Below are 7,962 nucleotides of genomic sequence, written 5' to 3'. Positions count from 1 at the left end.
CTCCCTGGCAGTACAACATGAAATATGCAGAAAAAACTATAACTTAACTCCAAAAGATATCTTGATATATAAGCACAATGAGGTAGAAGCAAGGGGTAGAAGGGGTCAGTTTGACCTAGAAGATCAAAGAAATCTCTCTCTTTCTCTCTCTCTCTGTCTCCCCGTTACACACACACACACACACACACACACACACACACACACACAAATACACACACTTTCATTTAACAAACGTTTATTAGGGACCTAATATTTGTCACACTTGGAAGTACATTGGTTAATAAAACTAGCATGGATGTCTGTCTTTATTACAGAGAGAGGGTTCAAGATAGTGGAGAAGATCTATAAATGGAGAGGTGAGGAGTCAGGCAAAGGGACATTCTGGACAGAGTAAATGTCACCAAAGCTCAGAGGTGATAAAAATAATAAGCTCTAGGGCGATGAGAACCTAGCTATATAAAAAACATTAGTGGTCATAGAATATGAAGTTGTATGGTTTCGGGTCATTTTATAAAGAACTTGAATTTTATTCAGAAATTTGTATATTATCTTCAGATGAAAGGGAGCTTTTGGAACAAGAGAAGGCATGACTGAAGCTGTGGTGTGAAAGACGAATCATTCAACAAAAACACTTATTGAGCACCTACTGTGTCCCCGGTGTTGTTTCAGGAGCTGAGAATATAGACATGAAAGCAAATATCCACGTTCTTGTCCCAGAGGAGTTCTCATTTAGGTGAAATGAGACAGTCCATGAGTGGAACTGGAGAACAGTCTGGGGACTATGGCTATGATCCAGCAAGGGAGATAGAAGGTGCCATTTCAACTGGTGGTGATGAGAAAGGAGGAGAGGGGGTGGTTAGACTCCATTTACCAGAGGGAGAATTCAAAGAGGGAAGAGATGACAGGATTTGATGATTGATGGAATGTGAGGATTCTGGAAAAAAGTAGTTTTTTCTTTTTTCTGGCTTCAAGTATTCAGTTGGCTGCAAGATGCCAATTCTTAGGATACCTTGAGGCTGGAATCTAAAGCCTGGGGCTGTTATTACAGACCGTTTGAACAGTGCAGACTGGGGGTACCCAGGGGAGGTTTCTCTTGAGGCCCTCCCACTTCACTTTCAGTACCCCTTCTGATTATGGTGGATTTTAGGCAAGCAACGGGCTTTCTGGAATGCAATAAATTGCACCATGACAGTGGCCGCCTAATGCAATACACACATAAAGTCAGCCTCTGTGCCGCTCGAAGAAAAAAAAGTTCAAATGCATGGTTCACATCAAGTGCAATATTTAAGAGAAGCTATTAGGAAGCCACAGCCTGCCAATTGCAATCCAATTTCAATCTCCTACTCCATTCCCCTGAGCTTAAACTTCTACTCCATCCACTCACAGAGCTGGTGCTGGGCTCACATACTTCCTGCCCCGTATCATGTCTCAAATCTGCCCAGCTCCTTGCTGTTCTGACAGTATTGTAGTTTCGGAACGGAAGGGGTCCAGGAGGTAGCCAGGACGGTATCTCTGCCTTGTGACCAATCAAGAGGTGAGCAGCTTCTCTCTTGAGATGTGTTGACATTTTCCAGCTACACAAATTCGGGTTTGTCTCATTCAGTGAACAATGGCTTCAGATCTGATTGTGTTCCATACTTTGATTACTCTGTAGCGGGAAGGGACTTTATAAGCAGCAGAATCAAGTCCTGTTCATGGCTGAATGATGACAAAAAATCTGGATTCTTAACATAACTTTCCAAACCAATAAGCAAGGATTTTCTGATGCTTGCAGCACGCAGCATATGCATTGTAATTGAAAGGACAAAGTGAAAAGTGTGCCTGCCCTTCCTGGCCCTCTCTGCATGAATATTTGCATGGTATCCCAGATCATCTGATATTTGGTGTTTGTCTCTCAACAATCTGACAGCACCTAACAAAGCTTGTAGCTTCTTATCATTTCCTTTCAATTAATTAAAAAGTTAAGTCCATTTTAAAATATCTCCTCGTCCTGTCTCAGAACTTCCTTTTCTTTCCCTGCCCTAGTATTGTCCTTGACTTTGAGCTCTCTTTATTCTCCTGCAGCTTCTGAACCTAGATAATCATCACCTCCACACAGGACAGTTGGACCCCTCTTGCTAAATCTTGTTATGTGTTCTCTTCCTCTTTTTCTCTAATCTCCCCAAAACGTCACTGCAAATTCCATGAGGCATACAATATTCTTTCTCACATGTTGGGGGGAAAACAAAACCTGACTTAATCAGCTTCACCAGCTCAGGTTTTGTGTGGATTCAGATTGCCTGTTACCAGCTCCTTTGTGATGTAGGTTAACCCTTTCAGACTGTCCTCGCTACTTATCATTCTCCTTTCCTCTCCTGTCCCTTACTGCCTGTCCTTCTTATTTAGAAGTAATGATTCTTGTGGAAAATCTTATCTCTTCCAAAGTTCTTTGCTGTATTGCCGTATCTTACCAATGAAATTTTAAACTGAGTTGAAAACGTTTTTCTTCCTTTTAGCTTTTAGTTTATTCCTACATCCTCTCGTCTTTATTTAATTCTAAAGTATCTAACATATATTGCCATTGTAAAAATCATTACTCACAGCACTCTGTTATCATCTTACAGACTGTGTTGAAAGTCTACCACCTCAGTTACCGGGGAGTCTTGTTATAAAAAGCAAGTTACAGCAAGACATGGTAAGTAAGACAGAACTTTGTTAAACTTTCCTCACAAATGCCTGCATGTTGGAACCGTGAGGGATATGATTCAGAGACTTGGTCATCAAAACAAATACAGAAAAACACTCCACTATCAACAAAACAACCCTGGAAAAGGATATGACATCATTGAAAGTAAAAGTTTTTACACTGAGCTATCCATCTTAACTTTGAGAATATACTTGTTTAAGAAAAAAATATATACATTTACTTAAGTGAGAGATAAAAACTGAAACAAAAACAAAGCCAACTTTTAATGGTAGATATATAGTTAGTCCCTGGATTAGTTTGCATGGGCAGCCATAAAAAAGTACCACAAACCAGATGGCTTAAACAACAGAAATGTATTGTCTTGTAGATCTGGAGGCTCCAAGTCAAAAATCAAGGTGCCAGCAGTGTTGGCTCCCGAGGACTGTGAGAGAAGGATCCGTTCTAGGCCTCCCTCCCTGGCTTATAGATGGCTGTCTTCTCTCTGTGCCTCATCATATCATCTACTCTCTATGCATATTCCTGTGTCTAAATTTCCCCTTTTTATGAAGATATCAGTAATATTAAATCAGGGCCCATTGTAACTTGATTATCTGTATAAAGATCTTATCTCCAACTAGGCCTCATTATGAGGTATTCCAGCGTTAGGACTTTAACATATAAACTTTGAGGGGGACACAGTTCAACCCATAACTGTCCCCATGCTTCCTATTCTGGCTGGCTACCTAATTTGCAGGGCCCAGAGTAAAGTGAAAATGCAGGGCCCCGCCTAGGACAGGGAAGTTAAGTCAATTTCCATTTCCCACGGGCCCATGAGTGATTGCAACCTTCCTGCCAGAAAGCTGGGAACATATTCAGCACCCGAAGTGGGAATAGGTAATAGATTCCCACTCAGTTTCTGCTGAGCACAAAGTGGTGCTGCCAGCCCAGTATGGACAGCCGCTGCCTTGCCCTGCCCCAGATGCCACTGGCCACCTGCTCCCAGGTCCTGGGCCTCCAGTCTTCCAACCTCATGGCAATCTAGTTGCCACATGAGCAGAGGACAGGAGTATGAAGAGGGAGGCTGAAAATCCATCAAGGGGGTGTGGAGAGGTGACATGAGGTGGGACTGAACTGGAGGTAGCACACATTCAAAGGTAAAAATTATTAAGAATTCCAAGAGCCCAAACCATAGAGCATTAAAACCCCAAGTGCGAGGCCCTGTGAGCATGGGTTCTCATGACAGTGCCCTGGTCACATGCCCCCAAAGTCTTCCCTGATCTCAGTTGGACAAGACTAACACTGTGGGAAAAAAGACTTTGGAAAACTGTCAAACAGCTATCTTAGAGTAGAACTGCTTGCAGCTAAAGAGATGGTTTCCCCACCTGCACAGTGGGTTTAATAATGGTGCTGGCCTCGCTGGATCCTGATCAGCCCCTATGGCTGCTTTATAAATGTTAATAAGGAAGAAGCACATCTTAACTTTGAATATGGATAATGCAAAATAACAAAATAAGACACAATGTTTGTAATCACCTAGAATTTCCTGTTTATATTTTCATAATTGAAAAGGAAAGTTCTCAAGAGCAGAATGCCAAAAACCTGAAACAGCAAAACTTTCTTTATTAGTACATTTCTTTGGAACTGTAGTTATTTGGAAAGTATCATAAATTAAAAACTCATGTGGACACGCATGAAAGCAGAAACCTCTTGTCTGTTTTGTCTAGTTCTTTTCATAAGAATCCAATTTATAGAAATTCTAACAATATTCCTCCATTTTTCTTGAATGGCTTTATAAAGCATTCTTCTCTAAGTGACTTAATACGGTGTTTATAAGAGTTTTTTTGTGTGAGTTTTTTATGAACTATAATATTTCATTTCACTTGGATCAATTAAAAAATATAATTTATATTCCTGGCTTTGTATTGGAACATCTCCTAAAAAGTTTTTAAGGATAATTTCTGAAGAAAATGAAGGCAAAGGTTTATAAATGTCTCAAGTATATTACTTTGATAGATCATATGAGGATTCACCACATAAGGGTGAGTTCAAAAGAGGAAAAACAAAGGAGTCATTTCTTCAAAAAACCTGATATAAATAAGCAAATTGTTAGGTCCAGGAAGGGGAGCTGAGGGGACAACTGAGCTCTCTGTGTGGCTCAACCTTTCTGGTCTTTGGCTTGGAACCCAGATTATGTGGTATCAGTTACTGCAACAAACAACAAGAGGAAAAGAAGTTAGGTGCTTAATGAGAAAAAATAAAAAGGACCAGAAAAACTGGAAGTCTGTGTTGACTCTCCGAGACTCTAAAGAAAGGAGCCAATCAGAGAAGCCGAGATAAGAAAAATATGAAGCGGAAGAGATTTTGAGAGATGATGGACAGAGATTGGGAGAAACAGGGTCAGATAGTTGGAGTGATTTGTGGCCAGAAAGGGCAGCTAAACCGGTATGTGATCATGCTTTTACATAAATTTCAAATTCTCCAGATTAGGGGAATGGCTCATTGCCCAAAGTGTAGGAATTACCTACAAAAATAAAAACAATTAATAGCTTTGCACATTTTTGCTTTATGAAACATTCACTCTTACATGTGAGAAGTATTGGTTTGGAAAAGGAGGAGTTGTGGAGAGTAAGGGGCTGGCCTCCTGTTCCTCCTGCCTCAAAATCTAATCACGCACTCCTATCAAACAGGGGGTTACAGAATGAACTGATTTATGGGGTCATAAGGCTACTCAGGGGTTATTTGCATTAATGCTTAAGTGCCTGGTTTAAATCCCCACTCTGCAAGTCCAATAGTTACTTAAGTTCCTGATCTGTAAAAGAAGAATATGTATTAATAGGATGCACCCAATTGTGGTGAGGATTCATTGTGTTATCGTATGTAAAGCAGCACAGTTACCACTCCCCAAATGTTAGATACTGTTAGAAGCACTCGAGAGGGGCTTTTTTTTACCTTTGTATTAGGTAAATGGGAAAAATCTCAGGGTCACGACTTCTCCTCACTGTTGCCTCCAAGTGGTGGCTCTCAACACCCTCCTTCAAAGACCTCTCCCAGGTGGCACCCTCTCTTCCCTCCCTCAACACTGGGGTGCACCGTCCTGAACCTCTTCCTCACATTCACTACGTGACACCTGCAGATGTCCCGTTGTCCTTCCCACTCCAAAGCCTTTAACTTGCACACAGGTGACTCAACACTCTGGCCCAATGCTTTTTCCACCATGAGTTGTGGCCCATTAATTGGTCATGAGATCAATTTAGTGGTCATGGCCAGTGTTACAAGACAAAATGGAATGGAAGAGACTAGAAAAGTAGGAACACATCATATTAGGTTAAGGTGTTTTTTAATGGAAATTTTATTTCAGACACTGATGTCTGTTTTGCTCTGAACGCTGGGTTCCTCGACCTTCTTAGCTCCAAGAACCTTCCTTTGCCTGTTCTCCACTTTCGTGACCACTCCTACAACCATACCTCATATCTGGTCACTGCTGAGATGGGTCCACCTCTCGAACTAATTATTTCCATTGTATAATCACTACCCCTCCTACTCTGCTGTTTCTCCCATCTCCTGACTTTCACTAAGTCTATTAGGGAATCCAAACATTCTGCTCCTCAATATTCCTACTGGGACTGACTTATTAGCACAGGGCATCGGCGTCTTTCTTCGTAGGGAGTTGCTTTAACCTTCCAGATGGTTTCTTTGCTGCCTTTCAGAATCACCCTTGTCAAGTCCCAAACTGACCGTGGCATTCCTAAGCTTAAAAATGGGATCTGGTTCCCCTTACTCCAGACTCACAAGACCCTTTTCAGCAGTACCCAATTCACCCAATGTTTTCTCCTTAAGCTAAGTGCCTCTAACCAAACTCTTCATTTCCTCATTTCTTGCATGCTTCCAAATATAGACATGTCACAGCTTCTTGTCTTACCCTGACCCTATTCTAGAGGTGTACTCATCTAGAGCCTCTGATCAGGCAGTATCCCTGATCAGAGGCTCTAGATGAGTACACCTCTAGAATAGGGTCAGGGTAAGACAAGAAGGGGTGTGTATCTCATACCCCTTCTATGGCCCATCAGCCATGGGAAGGCCTCTGCTTCAAGGGCAGATCATGGGGGCCGGCCAGACTGCTGTGACCAGTGTGGCCAGATTCCTCTCCTAGGAAATTAAGGGAGTCTTCCAAGGATACTGTGGGAGCCACACATGAAAGGTCCTACAAGCTGAAGCAGAAGAAACCAGTTCACAGAAAGAGAACCAGACAAGGACCACCAAGCAGTGCCCTGAGAGAGAGAAACAGAGAAAGTAGTTGCTTTATTCTAGTGGCCTGTTCTTAGTTCCCAGGATGGCTGGCTGCACAGGAAAGCCTGTCCTTAGGTTCCCTATCAATCCTGGAACCCATATCTGCCCGAGTGATGGGTATTATTATTAGCTCCACTTTTACATATGAGGAAACTGGAGAGGTTAAGTGACTTGCCCAAAGCCATACAGCTGGTAAATGGTAGAGCCAGGATTTGAACTTAGGCAGTCTGGTCCCAGAGCCCATGAACTTAGCTACTATATTACACTGCATCTACCAATTTCTAAATACAAAATTATTGATCAATGTTTGAAAAGTCTACCAGAGGGTAGGGGGATAGAGGAAAGGAGGAGGTAGATGGGGTAAAGGGGGTCAAATATGTGGTGATAGAAATAAATTTAACTATGGGAGATGAACAAATAATATAAATAGATATATATGCCTTACTGTTAAAATGTACAGCTGAAACTTACCAAATTTTGTTAACCAATGTCACCATAAAAAAATAATTAATTAATTAGGAAAAAAAGAAAGAAAGAAAAGTCAACACAGCACCTTCCATTATCTGTCTCCCAAGACTGAGATGCTTATAGTATATACCAGAACAATCAATAATACATATCAAGCAATTCAGATGAAAAATACTATACGTATAATCTGCCTTGCATTATTACATATTCCTAATTAGTGGATATGAAAACAATATGGGTGCATATTTTCTCTTGGGTGCTCTGTGGTGTTAATCACAGCTAAAAGCAAGTCAATGTGATATAGTGAACACAGTGGTAAATTGAGCCATCCCCAAACACAGCTATACCTCAGCTTCCACATCTGAAAAATGGATAGCTAGAGTAGACAATATTTCAGTTCCCTCCAATATTAAGATTTTGTTTTTCCATCTTTGTGCAGACAGGAAAACTTGGTTTCAAACCTGTCTAGATTATACCTGAAATTCCACTGATGTAGATGATTGGAGTCAGGGAGGGGAGCCTGTGTGAGGATTGGTACATTC

The sequence above is a fragment of the Pteropus vampyrus genome, unplaced genomic scaffold, assembly GCF_000151845.1.
Source record: "Pteropus vampyrus isolate Shadow unplaced genomic scaffold, Pvam_2.0 Scaffold2, whole genome shotgun sequence".
Taxonomy (NCBI): Eukaryota; Metazoa; Chordata; class Mammalia; order Chiroptera; family Pteropodidae; genus Pteropus; species Pteropus vampyrus.
This window is presented reverse-complemented; position numbering follows the sequence as displayed.